Source organism: Athene cunicularia (assembly GCF_003259725.1).
Source record: "Athene cunicularia isolate RWA chromosome 9 unlocalized genomic scaffold, athCun1 chr9_part1, whole genome shotgun sequence".
NCBI classification, from domain to species: Eukaryota; Metazoa; Chordata; class Aves; order Strigiformes; family Strigidae; genus Athene; species Athene cunicularia.
Window position 1 is genome coordinate 1,633,170 of NW_020799110.1, and position 17,168 is coordinate 1,650,337.

The 17,168-nt window shown below is 43.2% G+C and overlaps 1 protein-coding gene across 2 annotated transcripts in view; it reads left to right on the top strand.

The window, feature by feature from the left end:
• Positions 1 to 1,100: 1,100 nt before the first annotated feature.
• TIPARP (TCDD inducible poly(ADP-ribose) polymerase) overlaps positions 1,101 to 17,168 on the top strand; it is a 40,690-nt gene continuing 24,622 nt past the window's right edge. Inside the window, exons 1-2 of one of the 2 annotated variants that reach the window (XM_026854862.1) lie at positions 1,101 to 1,192; positions 3,143 to 3,221. The gene's annotated coding sequence lies outside the window, so the exon portion shown is untranslated. Of the gene's footprint in view, positions 1,193 to 1,347; positions 1,374 to 3,142; positions 3,222 to 17,168 lie in introns of those variants that run through there. The other variant, XM_026854863.1, reaches the window with a different exon arrangement.

The window sequence follows — 17,168 nt, forward strand, 5'->3', positions numbered from 1 at the left end:
TTTTTTTTTTTTTTTTTTTAAATATTTCTATGTTGGTTTAACTTCTAGAAGTGTTCCCTAATCTCTCCCCCCCCTCACCCCGGTTTGTTTCAGCGGTTCCGCGCCGCTCGGTGTGACGAGCCGGCTGCAGTTTGTGCCGGTAACGGGTGTTCGCTGTGGGGATTACCGGCAGTGGCTTGGCAGCGTGGGGGCTCGCCGATGCCGTACAGCCTTAGGGACGTTGTCCTGACGGCTTGGGGTGACTGCAGCGCTCCTTGTCTCCCGGGATGGTGCTTTTTCCTTAATATTTATCACGGTTTTTAAGGAAACGTCATTTAACAAAGTGTGTATATTTAAAAAATTTAATTAAAGTCATTCTTCCCACTTATTCCCCCCTGGTTACTAATATTCTTTGGTTGCAAGAAAAGATAGGAGGTGCATGTGATGAGGAAATGCTAGCTGCAAGTGAAGTTAAATTTATATCTAAACTCATATAGAATGTATTATTATTTATATTGTAATCGTTAATTATATTCATTATATGTAATATATCTATAATGTCTTAGAGGAGACCTTAGAGCAGCCTCTAAAGGGTCTTAAAGGGTCTACAGAACTTAAAGGGACTTAAAGGGTCTACAGAAAAGCTGGGGAGGGATCTCCATCAGAGGGTGTAGGGATAGGATGAGGGGTAATGGGTTTACACTGACAGAGGGGAGATTTAGATGAGATCTAAGGCAGAAATTCTCCCCTGTGAGGGGGGTGAGGCCCTGGCACAGGCTGCCCAGAGCAGCTGTGGCTGCCCCCTCCCTGGAAGGGCTCAAGGCCGGGTTGGACGGGGCTTTGGGCACCCTGGGCTGGTGGAAGGTGGCCCTGCCCGGGGCGGGGGGTGGCACTGGATGGGCTTTGAGGTCCATTCCAGCCCAAACCATTCTGTGATCAAAAATGATAATTCATTATGATAGAGATTTATAAAGCATATAAGTGCAGCAGGACTCAGCCTTTTGACTCTGATAAATTTCCAAGACCAAACTGCGTGGCTTTCCATGATTCAAAGCGTGCTGAAGGCAGCTGCTAGCAGAATGGTGTCGCTAATGTTGTGTTACTCCCCCAGGCAATGGGAGTTACGTTTCGGAAACTCCTCTGCCGCAGGCTGAGCCCACACCTCCGCCGGTGGGATGAAGTGCCGGAGCTCTACGTGCCTCTAGAACCACCCGTGAGTACCGATGGCGGGCCTGTGGCTCCCCTGTGCCGCGGCCGGGCACCCAGCCTTCCTCCCTCACCCACCCCTTCCTCCTCATCGCACGGGCAGTGGTAATGGCACCGGTCACATACTGGTGATGGGTATGTCATTGCTGGGAAGGAAACGTGTGGCCTCTGGGGTTCATCAGCATCAGGTTGGTGCTCGTCTCCCTGTCAGTGCAGTTAACTGGCACATACAGCTTCCCTCTGCCTCAGTATTATTTAGGCATTGTCCTTTATAGATGCTTTTAATGCCACTGAGAGGTTGGTGATGGCTTCCACGCCTAATTGGATTATTGTGCTGTATATTCTCAATTTCTAAATATGTCTGTGGCTGTCTTAAAATAGAAAAAAATATTTTTTTTCCTTAATAAGGAATTCTGACTTCTGTAATTGAAAAAGCATTTTCTCTGCAAAAATCACTGAAATCATTAGTGATGTTTTAGTGGATTGTTACTGCAAAGTCTTCAAGCACCTTAAGATACGTGGTGTACCTATTTCAGTGGACTTAGAAAATTGCCTGATTTTCACAGATTCATTTCTTTTTTATGAGTATCTGTTTCCTGAAACACGTGGATACCTCTTCCTTCCAATATCTCTGTTCCTTATGCCCTGCATCTCGGGGTTATATTAACTTGTTCTGAAATGGCTTCCGCTGGCAAGAAATGCTGTTTGCCTGCTGGATGGCACTCTGAAATCTGTCCTGAGGATGGTACTCCAACAGGAGAGCAGAGCAGTCTTGGTTTCTTTGTAAAACACATTAAAACTAAATGTGTAGTAGGTAACATAATTGTTTTGTCCACGTTACATTATCATAAGAGTTTTCTTATTTAAGAACATTGTTAGAGTTGTATAAAGCAGTTGGAAACTGTGGGAGAGAGTAAGTTTTAAGATTGTTTCAAGATTCAGATGTAATCACTGACTGTTCTTGCACAGATTTCTTCCTTCCGCTCATTTGGGTAAATTTGTTTTGTGTTGTGGTGGAATGTAATTAAGTCTGACTTTTTGTTCTTGGTTTGGGTTTACATGGGAAGGACGCTGTCGTTTTGGAACAAATTCTGCCTGGTGACCATCTGTCTCTCCGTTAAGATGAAGTATGACATTGTTTTAGGCAGTGAAATAATGAAAGATTTTCTTGAAAAAACAAATGAGCTATTTGCTTTTTTAAAAATCCTGGCACTGGCAAACTGTAGCTTTAAGCAGAACGCAGCATACAAGGAATCTGTCGCTGAAGCTTCATATTCACTTTAAGTATGTCGTAGTTGATTCCCCAAAAGTAAGTTGGGCCACCGATTCCTGTCAAAACAATTCACGTTTTTGTTTAAGTGCCTAAATCTGCGTTGTGCTGACTGCGTCTTGTCTGAATGCTCAGTCAGAAGCCCTTGGGAACATAAGGCATCAAAACCAGAGGAACAATGGCTCCATGACCCAAAAGCAGAACTTCTGATAACAGGGATATTAACACTCTTATCTTTGTACAAAGTATGTTTCTTACCAGCTTTCTTTCTGAAACTCAGAAGCGATGATAAATATTTGGGAAATACACAGATTATCTTTACTGTGCTCGCTTTTTCTCTAAATCTCTAAGATGGACCAAGCTGCAAATTTTAAATGAGGGCAGTTGTATTTCCCAGCAGGATTTGTTTTGTCTATTTTATTGTTGTCACTTATTTGTGTGTAGCATAGACTTCAAAACACAGAAAAGCAGAATCTCCAAAACGGGTGATGAAGTGTAAATAAGTCTGCCCTTTAGAAAAGTTTTATTTGTCGTCATCTAATATGAATTTTAATGTCCCAGGGTCTAAGAGTGGTTTTCATGAATATGACTATCTTACAAAAAAAAAAATCAAACAACCCTTGATGAATCCATAACTTATTACTAGGGTTTTTTCAGTTGGTTAATTTGTGCCATCTCTCCGTTTAGGTGTGGAAATCCTAAAAGAATTCCTAATATGCAGAAGGGGAAATTCCTGTAAGACAGCAGAGCTGGGGAGCAACCTCAGGTGAGTGAAGAACAGAACCAGAAAGCTGTTGGGGTGGCTCTTTTGTCTCTGTAACAGCAGTAGGAAGCGGTGCCCTGGGCCTGGGGAGCTGTGAGTCTCTGCAGCTCCAGCAGCAGCGGGCCGTGCCACGACAGGGGGTTGTTCTGCACGGGTGAAGGTTCCCTTCCTCGGCGGGGCTGTGCGGGAAGCTGGGCTGAGCGTGCGGTGGGAGGGGTTGGGACTTCCCGAGGGGGACACCTGTGTTTATGTAGCCAAGAGTCCTGAGCATCTTCATTTTTATTATTGGTCATCAGTTAGTAACTTTCTGAATGTCTGTTTTTCTCTCTCCCTCTTTTCTGTTTTTCTGCATTCCATCCAGTGAATCCATAGGGAACCTTGTGTAGCGATTCTTTCAAATGACATTTGCTGTGTTTCTTCACGTTGTGTAAAATGACCTTTCTGTCAGTCTCTGCTTACATTTGCCCAGCTATGTCTGCTTAAACCCTTGGGAACACACAGAGACTTTTTTTGCAAGTAAGACTTCTCAACTGTATTGAAAATTCCGTGTCGTGTTGAGCTGTGGCTCTTTCTTGGCATAGTTCTGCTGAAAAGATTACAAGCTCTTAGAGCTTGATGGTTTACACAGTCCTAATCTAATTCAAATGCTCTTGATAACTGTTTTTTAGCTTGCAAAACCTGTGGAAAAAAAATGCCCCTGGGATTAATACATTATGTATGACCAGACCAAATAGGATCATTTATGCTGGCTAATACTAGGACATCCCAGTATTTCTTATGGCTAAATGAATGTTGGTAGTTACCGTGGTAGCTGACATCTTGGTTAACAGAGGTATTCTTAAAAACCTTCAGACAGAAATGTGGCCTTTTCAGGATAGCGATCGCTCTCGCATTCCAACAGTAAGAATCCCGTCGGAGTCCCACAGAAAATAATATTTGTGATTAAAATACACGTCACCCCAGTGGCGATTCTACCTGATCTCTGTGGTTTTGTACAATTTGTGTTCGTAAAAGTAACGGAGAACATTGTGTGCTGTGTGGAATTACAGTGCACGCCCTTAATACCCCTGTAACAAAACAAATGCTCTCAACATGGACTTTGATACACCCTCTCTGTTCTTTGCTTTTATAACATTAGTTTGTCAGGGTAAATCTTCAGAGATGCGTTAAGGAGATACCTGATATTTTAAAATTGTTTGTTTCAGCCGGTTATAGAACGTAAGACAGCAATGAGTCCAGCTGTCTTTCAGAAAAGGAGAGTCATTTCTTTGATGTTGTCTCCAGATGCTTGCACATGTTTTTTTCAATAGTACCAGTGGTGTATATTCTGTTATGCTTGGGGGTGTGTATGTTTTCCTCTTTTTAAGTTAGTCTAAAAAGGATATTGTGCCTTCGGCCTTGTGTCAGTGTTTATTCTGGATTTGATGTTGTACTGTGGAGTCACAGCATCTGTGCAGTCTCTTGCATCTTTCTCGGTTCATTATCTACATTCTAGTACTGTGTGGATTTTAGTTTAAGTCATACCACAGCCAGAGGAATGATCCCACTCCTATGAAAATACCTTTTTATTTTCCATATGCAACTACATTGTGAACCTACATCCAAAGCTAAAGCATACACTTGGCTGCCCTTGCAGCCATTAATTTTGCTCTCTACTACCAGCCATTCTGGTTTTGTTTGCTGCTCTAAAAGGGGTTTTGTTAAGCACAGCAACAACATCTATTCTTTGCTTGCAGTAACTATTTCACTACCAAGTTCTCTGGGGGTGATCACTTCCTTTTGCACTTGTTTAATTGTTCTAGCCAAACCATTTCCCTTCACGTGTCTGGAAGACCTGTCTATTTTGTTGTTTTAAGGAATTCACTGAAGTTGAGACCTTTTCCTACAGTGTAGGTACAGCCTAAGAACTTTGTGACTAAGACTTAATCTTGCAGCGGTTTATTGCAGTTCTATGGGCAAATTATGTATTCTCCTCATCCTGGCTAGAAGGAATCTGGACAGGCTTCTTCCTATGTTTCCTCTTATATCCCCTCGCTCCTTCACAGTACTTGTTAGTTGGGAAATAAATTCCATAGTTTTCAGAGCTGCTAGGTTTTCACATTCACATCTCAATCTAAATTCAAGCTAACTTTCTGAATGGCACTTCTTCCAGTCAGTGGACTAAACTTAAATCCAAGAATTAAATTAGAGCAGAGCAAAAGCTTCACTGTAGTTAAGATTGAAAAACCCCTCTTTGTTCAAAATTGCACTCTTCTAATATTCTAAAATCCCTGTGTTTACTTGGCTGTATTGAAATTTATCATGCAGTAAGGGATTAGTGTTTCGAGTTTGGGATCAGCTGATTGGGGATTATTGAAATACAAAAGAAAAACCTTCTTTGACTAAACATGTATGACACTCAGTAACTGAGCAGTTTCTGCTATCTTTGTGTGAGCGAGGTGGGTGAGAAGCTTTCCAGTTCTTCTGTGCTGTGCTTTTTTTGAAACATTCTGTGGTGTCTGAGGTTTAACATTGGAGACGTAATTTGGCTGTATTATTTTTCAGCCATATCAGTTCCTCGATGTGGTTAGTATGTTGCCCCAAAGAGCACAGTTGGAGGGGCGGGCTGGGGGCTGGTGAGGAATGGCACTGGCTTGAACCGCTGTTGGTTCCAGATGCGGGTTTGAGAGGGTAGCTTTCTTATCTGGATAAGTTGGGAAGAATCTATGACTCTGTAAGGGCAGGAGAATGTCTGAGTTATCATCTTCTGTGTTAGGAAAAGGGACGATAGTTGCAATAATCATTGAGGTGAACAAAGTAGAGGATGTTATCCAGTGGTGTTGTGTCATGAGCTGTTCTCTTTTACCTTCTGAGAACACTGCATTGAAATAATGGGTTGCTATGCTCACTCTTAATTTCTAAAAGATGAAACTTGCTGCATTTCTGTGACACTGTATCTGTAACAAGCTCAGTGTAGCATATGTGGCCCATTTTTGGTGTCTTGAAATGGTCTCATCTGCTCCAGTTTCCTCCTTCAGCATTTTTAAGGTTTTGGTTGATAGCTGGTTCTGTGTGTAGACCAAATAAATGAAATAATGTCTGTAAATAGATTCTGAGGGGGAACTGGCTTGCTCAGCATTTATCCCAGATAGAGCATGGAACTGACCGCACTTTTGAAAAGCAGTGTCAGATGTAATATTTGGAAAATAACTGAACTCTACAGGTAAGAATGAACATAATATTCAAGATTGGGGCATCTGTTTCTCAAACATCAAGGTCTGGTTCCCATGTTGCTTTGAGATCTGCAGGCATATCCTGCAGATAATCCAAATAAAAGCTTCTGAAAGCAGGAAACACACAAATGACAGTGTTTTATTAGTGTTTTATTTCATCCTTTTGCATGTCTTTCACTTTGTATTCTGGTCAGCCGCAAAATTCCCTGGTTTGGGTCCTGTGGAGGCTTGTGCAGGCTGATGCTGCACATGTGTGTGATTTATACACTTTCCAGCCAGATGTGATCTGAGGGTGGCAGTCAAGCCATTTGTGGCATGGAGACCACTGAAGAACTGTAACTCTCCTGCTCAGGACAACCCTTGGTAGGTGTGCCTGCTATCGTGGAGGTGCTGAAAGCTTTCTTACAGGTCACACTGGCCTTTTGTGGTGTGGTGGAGAAATACAGGGTGAAAGTAAACCTGGAAACTGTGTCATTAATGCTTCAGCACAAGGGCTGCACTAGGAGAGGCTGAGGAGGTTGAATGAATGAACCTTTAATGTAAGCAGACCTAACAAATTGTGTTTTGTGGGTAGAAGACAACTGGTAGGCAGTAAAATGAGCGAAGGGTGTGACTGGGGTGCTGAAGCACTGGTGTAGGGGCCAGGTTTGTTACTGCCTGTTGGGTCCATCCATTTGATTGCTGCCTGTGATTTTATATTTAAGCACAAAGGATGCCAGACAATCAGAAACAATCATTTAAATGTGGGGTGGTCAGCTCGGTCTCTGTATCAGCACACAGATTATAAGCAGTTTACATGTAGGCCCCCCCACCTCCTCCAGGATATATCAGGTGATCTGTACTGGGATTATGCCAGTCCAGTTCAGCAGTCTGAATCCCTCTTAGTGGGAGGAAATCAGCCAGATGGGATTTCTGAGTCTGAAATGTGTCATCCTGGCACCCACCCACCCACTACTGCTCCATCCTTGAGCAGCGTAGGAGGATCTCGTGGTGCTTGGTGTCACTTCGCACTTGTGAGTTCTCTGGGGTTTCCCATTCCTGCAGCCCTGAGTTTGGCAGAAGCCTCCTGGATCTTAGATACAGGAGGATTTTTGCCTATAACGTGTAGTCAGAAGAGCTGGCCATCCGTGTGCTGATGGCTCCTAAAATGCTAATATCTGAAGCCAGAAGGATGAGCTAGAAGCAGAAGTATCACGTGAAGAATGTCTGGATGTGTGAATAAAAAGGGCTATTCCTGACTACTTCATCTTGGGGATGGTTATTTCTTGCGTGTAACACAGACTAGCCTGGCGCATCACAAGCACTTGAACTCATCGTGGCAGTACCCGTTTCACTGTAATGGTCTGTACAGAATGCAGTGCGTAGGGATCGTATCCAGCCAGCTTTAGAACTTTACATAACGGTTGAGCTCAGGTATAGTTAATAAAAAGTCTGGAGATAAGAGGAAATCTGATTAATACTGAGGATTCAGAGAGGGATCTGGGGGAGCTGATTGACATCCGGCTGAACAGGAGCCAGCAGTGTGCCCAGGGGGCCGAGGAGGCCAATGGCATCCTGGCTTGTATCAGCACTGGCGTGGCCAGCAGGGACAGGGAAGGGATCTGAGCCCTGGGCTCGGCACTGGGGAGGCCGCCCCTCGATTCCTGGGTTCAGTTTTGTCCCCTCACCCCAAAAAGGCCATTGAGTGACTCGAGCGTGGCCAGAGAAGGGCAACGGAGCTGGGGCAGGGTCTGGAGCACAGGTCTGCTGGGGAGCGGCTGGGGGAACTGGGGGGGGTCAGTCTGGAGAAGAGGAGGCTGAGGGGAGACCTCCTGGCCCTCGGCAACTCCCTGCCAGGAGGGGGCAGAGAGGGGGGATGAGTCTCTGGAGCCAAGGCCCCAGCGCCAGGCCCCGAGGGAATGGCCTCAAGCTGCCCAGGGCAGGGTCAGGCTGGCTCTGAGGAAGGATTTCTGTGCAGAAGGGGCTGTTGGGCGTTGGAATGGGCTGCCCAGGGCAGGGGGGAGTCCCCGGGATCCCTGGAGGGGTTGAAGAGTCGGGCTGAGCCAGCGCTGAGGGATCTGGGGGAGTTGGGAACGGTCAGGGGGAGGGTCATGGTGGGGCTGGAGGAGCTGCAGGGGCTTTTCCAACCCAGATGACTCTGGGATACTGTAAGAGTCAGGCTGGGTGTATCAGTGCCAGCAGTGAGAAGGGCATCACTTCCTAGGTGGGTCAGAAAGCTCTCACAGGAGAGCCGTGCAGGGAATGTCCAGGTGTGTGGAGGTGTGGGTAGACACATGCTCTGCAGCAGCAGTGTTGGATCCAGGGGCTCTGGTGTGCAGCTAGACCTAACAAGTAGGACAGGAGCCAGGCTCACTACGGACAGCCCCTCAGGTATCTGTGGTGGTCTGGTTCTTCTCCAGGTTGGCTTTACTGAGCTTGATGTAAAGCCCGTGTCACGAACAGCAATTCAAAACTTCTGTGGCGCCGCTGAACGGAACTGCTCTTACTGGCAGAGTGGATTCATGCCTGTGGTGGTCTAGAGCATGGTGCAGGTTTGAGCTGCCTCCGAATCGAATTGATCTGGATTCATTTACTTCATGCCATATTGGTATAGATTAGAGATTAATCTATCCCCAGAAAACAGAATTAGCTTTGTGTTTCCTAGCTAGCCAGTCGTGGCTAGATTCAGTCTGGACCTATATGTCAGAGAAAATTCTTCCAAGTTACGGAGGTTTTTTCTAATTTAAAAACCTGTAGGACATGCCAAAAAAAAAAAAAAAGTCTTCACGGACAAAATAAATATAACCAGGCAATATCCTGTACCCTTCCTGAATGCTGAATTTAGCAACACACAGATTTCTGAATTCTAGAAATAAAGCATTTATAGTGCACTCCCACACAGTAATTATTCTGTAAAGAAATAATCTTTCAAATGCATGTTCTCATTCTAAAACGTAGAGCGGAGCATCTCTCCTACTCATAGTCACTTAAGGCTATTTCAGACAAAGAACATCTGCTGATTATAGCAATCATTTTGCTGTTTTCTGCATGATATTATCTAACGCTGTGGTTTTATTTATGTGTTCTGCAGACTACCCATCCAGCTGCTCACAATATCCGCAGCAGGGAGGCTCTGGGAGTCCACACTGAGACAAACTGTGTGCAGGACTGAAGGAAGCCACGCAGCATTTCTAAAGCAGTGTGTGTGTCTTCTAGTTGGTTCCTTACATATGTATTAGGCAGAACGAAGGACTCGCCCCATTTTCTTCCAGATGGTTCTGTATCGTTGCTCAGGCTTAGACTTGACTGTGTTGCTACAGCTGATCTGGAACCATGCCTAGCCCGTTGGATGCATGTGATACGTTTGTAAATAATTTCCATTATTATTGCCATTTTCAGGAGGCACAATTAAGTTTGAAGACTGGAACGTTAACAGTATTTCCTGAGCTTCAGATTTTTGTTCATCTCCTGCATCTTAGAAGAAGAATGTTTTGTGGAATTCAGTGTTAATTTCTTCCATTCGTTTATTTCTAATTTCAGGTGTTAATGCTGCTATCTTCCTCCTTGCTGTTTGAATCGTGCAGAGCTTGGTAGAATGGGCAGTCAAGTGTGTAATTCCTCTCCCTTTTATATTGTAAGGGTTGACCTTTTCAAGGGATGGCTACAGAGATCTTCATTCACACCTTCAACTTTGCAAGGGTGTTGCAGGTCTTTAGAATCAGTGTTTTACTGGGTAACTAAAACTCTCCTGAAGGTGGGGAGCAGCTCTTGGCTGTGTTTTCATATGTAAAATACTATGGAAATGTTACTTTCCAGGTGTCCCTTTATAATTTGTTGAGTTTTTGGTTGAAGAATGGTCATTATTTGCATGTAGATAGTGAAACACCTGTCTGTTAGAGCTAGCTGTTAATTTTAGAACGGTTTAAATTTTAGTTGTCCACACTGCCTTACACAGGAACATTCCCATTCTTGTTTAGTTTAAATAGCCCAAAGGAGCAGGAACAAAGCTCCACCCCCCCTATGTTACTGCTTGCCTTGTGGCAGGATCCGAGTGTTCCAGAATCAGCAGCGTTTTAGAATTAACCTTAAAAAAAATAAATAAAATCTCAAAAGTTACATGATATTATAGGAATCAATTTATGTTGCTTCTATTAGTTAAGGATGCATGGTGCCTGGGCCTTTGGTAAATCTACGGGGTTTACACTGATCTAAGAGTCTTCCACAAGAGGGTGCACCCGTTCAACGCAACCTTGGGTAAACGGAACGAGCAAGTCCCCATTGTGGGTGAATTTTTTATTTTATGTATGAACTCGGGTATCTAAACTTCAAAATTGGATGGGTGCTTTAATCACTGATGTCCCAGTGTCTCTCCGGGCTGTATCCGAGACATGAGTGGATCTGATGCTTTGTGGGTGAGCAAGTCAAGAAGTTTAACGCTGAGCAAGCGGCTAGTTTCCCGAAGTCCCGCTCACACTGGTGAAAGGCTGTCTTCAGATTCCCGTCACAAAATGCTCTGCAGATGTTCGGGGCTTTTTTTTAGGGTACTGAAATGTGTTACCTGTTCCTAACTTGTGCCTGATCCCTGAAAATGCTCACTGCGTGAACTTGAAGAATAAGGGGTTTGGATTTTTTTTTTTTAATTTTTGTTTTGAAGAATCATTAATTTTTTCTCTCAAACCGGTACAACCCTGGTTAGTACAGCTGCAGAAGAAAACTCCACTTAGAAAGACGACTTCTCGAAAGACTGCTGACTTCATCATGACTGATACAGTTTCTTTTTCTGTTTCTGTTTTGTGATAAACTTATTTCTTTTTTCATAAGATAGACAGGAACTCTTAGTAACACTTCATCTTAAGTTGTATAATGTACTGATACACTAAAAGCATTAAGTGTTCTGCTGCATGTGTGGGCCAAAGTTCTAGGCCCATTCCTCTCTGACTGCAGTCCTAGGGTAGCAAGATACCTCTGCAGAAACCATTAACCTCAACAGATTTTCCAAGAAAAGGGCCTGCTTTTGAATCATCCATTCTCTGTCCAAATACATGAATCATAAATCACTTAGAGATACAATTCTGATAGTCAGCAAAATCGCTAGAAGTGTGGTGATATTCGTATGTGTAATACAATTTTTTTTTTCTGAGAAATTTTTTGGCAAACTTTCAGGTTTTATTAAATAAGAGAAACAGAATGGTGTCTTTTAAAAATTTTTCATTACTAGCACAAGATATAAAAGAAGGTGAATTTGAGACCAGTCTGATTACTGATTTTTGTTACTGCTAGCTGAAAAATTAAAAGTTGGGTCTGGATTCAAAAGGTTTCATTTACTAATATTGATAAATTGGAACTACTCTAGTTTTGACACTTCTCTTTTGAGCAGTGTGAAGGAGAAGAATATGAAGTTTTACTAAGAAAAAAAACCCATCACACAGTGAATGTCATTTAAATAGCAAGAAGATTTTTATTTTAAAGATTATAAACTGGCCACCTTCTACTTATACCTGGTTCTGGTGTATCACATGTAAGCAGATGAGGTGGTTTGTTTTTTTTTTTTCACTTGTTTGTGGACAGTACCAGAAGAATAATGTGTGTGTTTATTTTTCTTAAAACCACTGTGGTTCTAGGTTATTGCTGTCCTCCACAGAGCCAAATGCATCTACCAGTCAGATACGCAATACTGCTTGGTTATCGGAGATTCCTGCCTCTATCTGACAGCAGTAGGGCACGAGGGGGAATAGTAATTACTCTAGTTATTTACTTACTGATCATCTTGTTCTGAATATAATGGTGTTTTCAGAAGCAATTCTTCATTCTGACAGTGTCTGGAGGTCAGCCATTGTTAAAAACATAGATATACAACACAGATGCCCCCCTCTGCACCCCAAAGCAAAGTCAAGTCCCAGCTTCTTCCCTAGGGTCTGGCATGAAGCATTTACCACTCCCCGGAGGTCCTCCCCCTGACCTGAAGTTAGATGTACCAGCCTGGCCAGGGGAGGGAGACTTTAATTAATTGAAAATTGCATCTCGGTATGTTTGGACCTTGAAATTTCTGCCCTCCTGATCTTCAGGACGGCCCAAAGCAAGATGTATCCCACTGGGTGTCACTGTGGCAAAGGCTACCCGGGTGCTGGTGTTGCCCTCTTCTCTCTTCATTAGTGAAAGCTGGCTTGATTATCTCACCGTCATAGAAACACAGCAAGGGCTTTTGTCACTTTAAAAAAAAATAATAAAAATTAGCAGTCTTAGTATTAAGAGGGAGGATAGAAATATGCACAGAAAGTGAAAATTATAAATATTTAATGATGCAACTTTGGAGAAAAAAGAAATCTAGTATAATTTGACATATTTTGAAAAATGGACTACTGCAAAAGTCTAATAAGTATGGAAAGGTTAGCACATCTTGATAACAGGGGGAACATGTAAAAAAAACCAAACATTTACTTGGTTAATTTTAAAGCATTACCATAAAAATTAACTACATAAATGAATTCCTGAGTTTCATATTGATTCCTGTGATAAATGTACATCTTTTGTTCAGTACTGTAAAACATTAATAGATGGATTGGTTTTCCACTGGTAAATTAAAGTCAGAAGTTTAGTATTTTTACTAATATAAAGGTGGTGTGACTGCTTCCTACTGCATATAATGATTCAGTAGCTTAAGAACAACAACTTTCATTCCTTATTTTCTGCATTCATACCTGCTGCTATGCAGCAGAGGCATGTACATCTGTATGTTCTCTTTGACTTTGAAGTGCTGAATGCTTGATCCAGTGTGTCAGGTGCTGTTGTGTGAGTCAAGTCCTCTTCCAGTTGCCACTGACTTGTTGCTTAACCTTGAATATGTCTCATTTTGTACTTTTGCTTAATTGTTAGAGCAGACAATTAAGAAAATATTGATTAATAATAAGGAAAAAAAAAAAAGCCTGGAACTGTAGATTCCAGTATTTTATGTAGTAATATGTACTGATTTATTTACTTATATGTAGTGGAAAATGCAGCACTAAAAAGCAATTTTCAAAAAACCCCTAAAATGTTATGTAGTGATTAAATCGGACAAATGATAGAGAAGCTCTTGGAGGAAACTCTCATACTACTGAAGTCAACTTCATTCTGTCCTTGATGTGCAGTGTGAAGTGAGGTAGATTATTTTAGACATACAGGGTATAAGCACCGGGAACAGTAGCGCTGAGATTCCTCCCAAGAGGAATTTTTTGATGCCTTGAAATCGATGAAGACCACCTAAGAACAGTGTTACGTGTGATCTCAAGAGAAGTTACCTTCCCATCAGTGTAACTTTTTGCAAGCATGAGTTTCAGTCATGCAACTTTTGTGTTGATTAGCAAGATCTTGAAATGATAACGGTGGTTTTGTGATTATCAGACTGTAAATTAAACTAATTATCGTACTATCAATGAAAAGTAGTTTCGCAGCACTGATGAGTTTGCAGGATGGCCCTGAATGACTTTTTCTGGAAAGGCAGCCTTAGATACTATGGAAAGATGTGGCCACATATCACCACGTAACATCCTGCCTTTTCAGTAGTTTCAATGTTCACCTGCTCTATAGTATTTATATAATATTTATATAAATATGATTTATAATAGAATAATATTTCATTTTGAAATGTTAACAGTTCTGGACAGTTGACTGTACTAGATAGTGCGGTTTAGAAGGATATCCTGAAGTCAGGGGAGAATTTTTAGCTTTGTTAACTTCTTTTCCTGGTTACAAAGACTCAGGAGAAAAAGGGTTTAAAACACGTTGGTCTATATACTGCATTGGTGTTGCTCCCTGAAATATCAAGCCACGCCATCCCCCAAACTGCACCCGCAGGGATTGTTAATCTTTACTGAGAGGGCTTCCCCACACCCACTGCCAGCCACTGCCAACAATTTTTCCCTCTGGTTCAATGGCAGAGGATCTTTTAACCAAGCTCAGTTTTATGAGAACCAGAGCTTTTCCCTTGTGTGTTACTGCCAAGTGGGCACATCTAGCATCACTGTGGCCCTCTTTTTCAACCTTCTTTCAAGAGCCTTTATTTTCTCTTGAAAAATAAGTCGACAGCAGTTTCTCACTGTTTCTTCCATAATGCGTGGAGTGCTCCGTTAGAGCAGGCTAACAAAGGTCCTCAAGAGGCCGTTTGCAGGGTAAAGGCGTCCTGAGAATGTGTGAAATATAACTGTGGAAAAAGTTAAGACTTTCATTTCTGGGTCTTTATATTAATTGGGTTATACTGGAACCTTTGTACTGTTGCCTGATTTTAAAATGGTGATATACACCACTCCTGTTGGGAGGGGAGAGGTGGTGGAAGATGGAGAACGTGGAGTCTAACAGCTTTCTGCTGGATCGTCTGGCAGAAATACGTGGAGCTAAAATAAGAGTTTGTGGCAGTGACTGTTCCTTTCCCTTTTCCTTCTGGCTGAAAATGCAGAGCAAGAATCTGTGCAACAGACTCAGGATGGAAGGGCTTCAGAGGAAGATGCAGCACACCTTTGGCGTGCCACGGGTTCCCCAGCATCCTTCCAGTTCCCACCAGTGGCTGACTGCACTTCATATAAAACATCAGGAAGGGACAGTTAACCTTCCTGTAATGGGCTCTGCATTAAGAAGTTAAGAATGCTCATTGTGCAAGTTTTGAGGTAGGAAAGGAGGTCTTGTCACTAGAAAAAAATGTGTTGGAGCCTGAGAACTTTGTTTTCATGGTGAACATTTAAGTCGAAGACGTTTCCCTTCTTTCATCAGCAAATAAGTGAAGTGTGCATACTGATTATTCCATTATTTGCAAGTCAGAATTGTAAATGGCTGCATTCACTCCGATGCAGTTTACCATCTGAAAGAAATAATTAAAGCTTTCTTTCTCTTGCTTGAGATTCAGACGTGTGTTTAAAAATGAGATCATATGTTCATGGTGGTCATCGTTTCTTTATATATTGGTGTGGGGTAGCCTCAGAAATGGGTGTATGATCTGCTGGGGTGATGTATTTCCTTTAATTATACATTTGTTTTGAGAAAGATGGTTATTCCAGGCCGCTGTCTTCCCTCGGTTGCATCCTCAGTCCCACTGCAGTGGGAGTTGTGCGTACCTTAGTGTGTAGTTCAGCCATATGTGCTACTTATTTATATCTCATGCATGAAAGAAGCTGTTCCAAACAGATAATTTCTGTTCTGGTAATAGAAGATAAATGCAAGCGTGTATACGGTTCTTTCTCACTAAATGAGGATATGACACATTACCAGTCACCGTGCTTGGTAAAGCTCTTGCTTTGTCGAGTCCAGACAGAGCGTAAGGCTGTGCCTGTCTGATGTTTCAGACACTCAAGGGTTCAATTAATTTACAGATGATAATTTGTTTTCAGCTCCCGTAGATATGGATGCCTTCTTTACTCAGCCTCTATTGTGTCATTCTATATGAAGTCAGCTCCAACTGCACGAAGCTCAATGTTTGTAATTTGTTTGTGGAAATGGCATATTCTCCCTGCATTGTAAACGCAGCTGTGCAGCGTTTTCAAACCCCGCCGTAAACCTTGTGCCATCTTAAAAACGCCACTTTCTTCCCAGATGCGTGTATTTTCTGTATATGTCATTTCATAAAATCACTGAGCACAAGGAATGAAAGGCTGGATTTAAAAAGAAAATGGTAACACAAATAATATAGTGTTCCAGCAATATCAATTTTACCTCTTTAGAAGCTATTTACCTCTTCAGAAGTTATTTACCTCTTCAGAAGTTATTTACCTCTTCAGAAGTTATTTACCTCTTTAGAAGTTATTTACCTTTTTTAGAAGTTATTTACCTGTTTCTTGCAAGACATTTTGGCTTCCATACCTCTTTAGCAGTTACCCATCTCTTCAGTTATTACAAGTTATTTTATCTGGCCAAGTTAGGGATGCAGCCGCAGTTCCTTGCGGTGGCGTGGAGCCCCTGTGAAGGGATGGCCACAGCCTCTTGACGTTCAGGCGCGTGCTCTGCCCGGGCAGCGTCCTGGGCCGTTGCTCCAGCAGCGGGGGGACCGCTGTGCCCTCACACAGGCACCCACAACGGCGCGCGCTTTTGGGCAAAAAGCCCTTAACTGTGCTCTTACCGAACTCCACCTCTAAACTACGCCGTGTTAAATAAATAGAACAGACGACCGTAAGTCGCTGTTTGCTGCACTTGGTGCTTTCTTTTTGGCAGTGTGTCAGAGGCAGTCACCAGCTGGGCCCCAAACCCTGGCAGCCCCCAGCGAGAAGGGGGCTGAGCTCACGCCGTGTAGGTACAGAAAATGAGTCACGGGTGACTTCGTTCCAGGATGGGCTTCTGCTTCGCTTCTTAGTCATTAATTAGCGTTCTCCGAGAGACTCCCACCGTGAAATCCAGTGAGGTTTGGAGGGTGAGAGTGCTGCCTCTGGCCCGAGCGAGGACAGTTTATTCCAGCGTGCTGCGTGACTTTCGAGCTGCGAGGGCTGACGTGGTGTTGAACTTGCATGTTCTCGGAAGCGGCTCCCTCCTCGCGTGCAAGCACACACGCCCGGGCGCTGGCGGGGGCCTGTGACTCCTTATTTTTTGCCCGAGGAAATCCTCCTCGGGAAGGCGCTGGGGCTCCCGCGGCTGACAGGAGGTGAAACTCGAGGCCTGGTAAATCGAACGCGGAGGAATTTCTTGCCCCTTTTACTGTAGGCAGCGACCTGGTCGCTTCGCTGTTTTCTGTGGGTTCAGTACAGGCGCTTTGGGCACGCGGGAGGACGCGGATCGCTGCCGCGCGTGGGGGGGACGGGGGGTG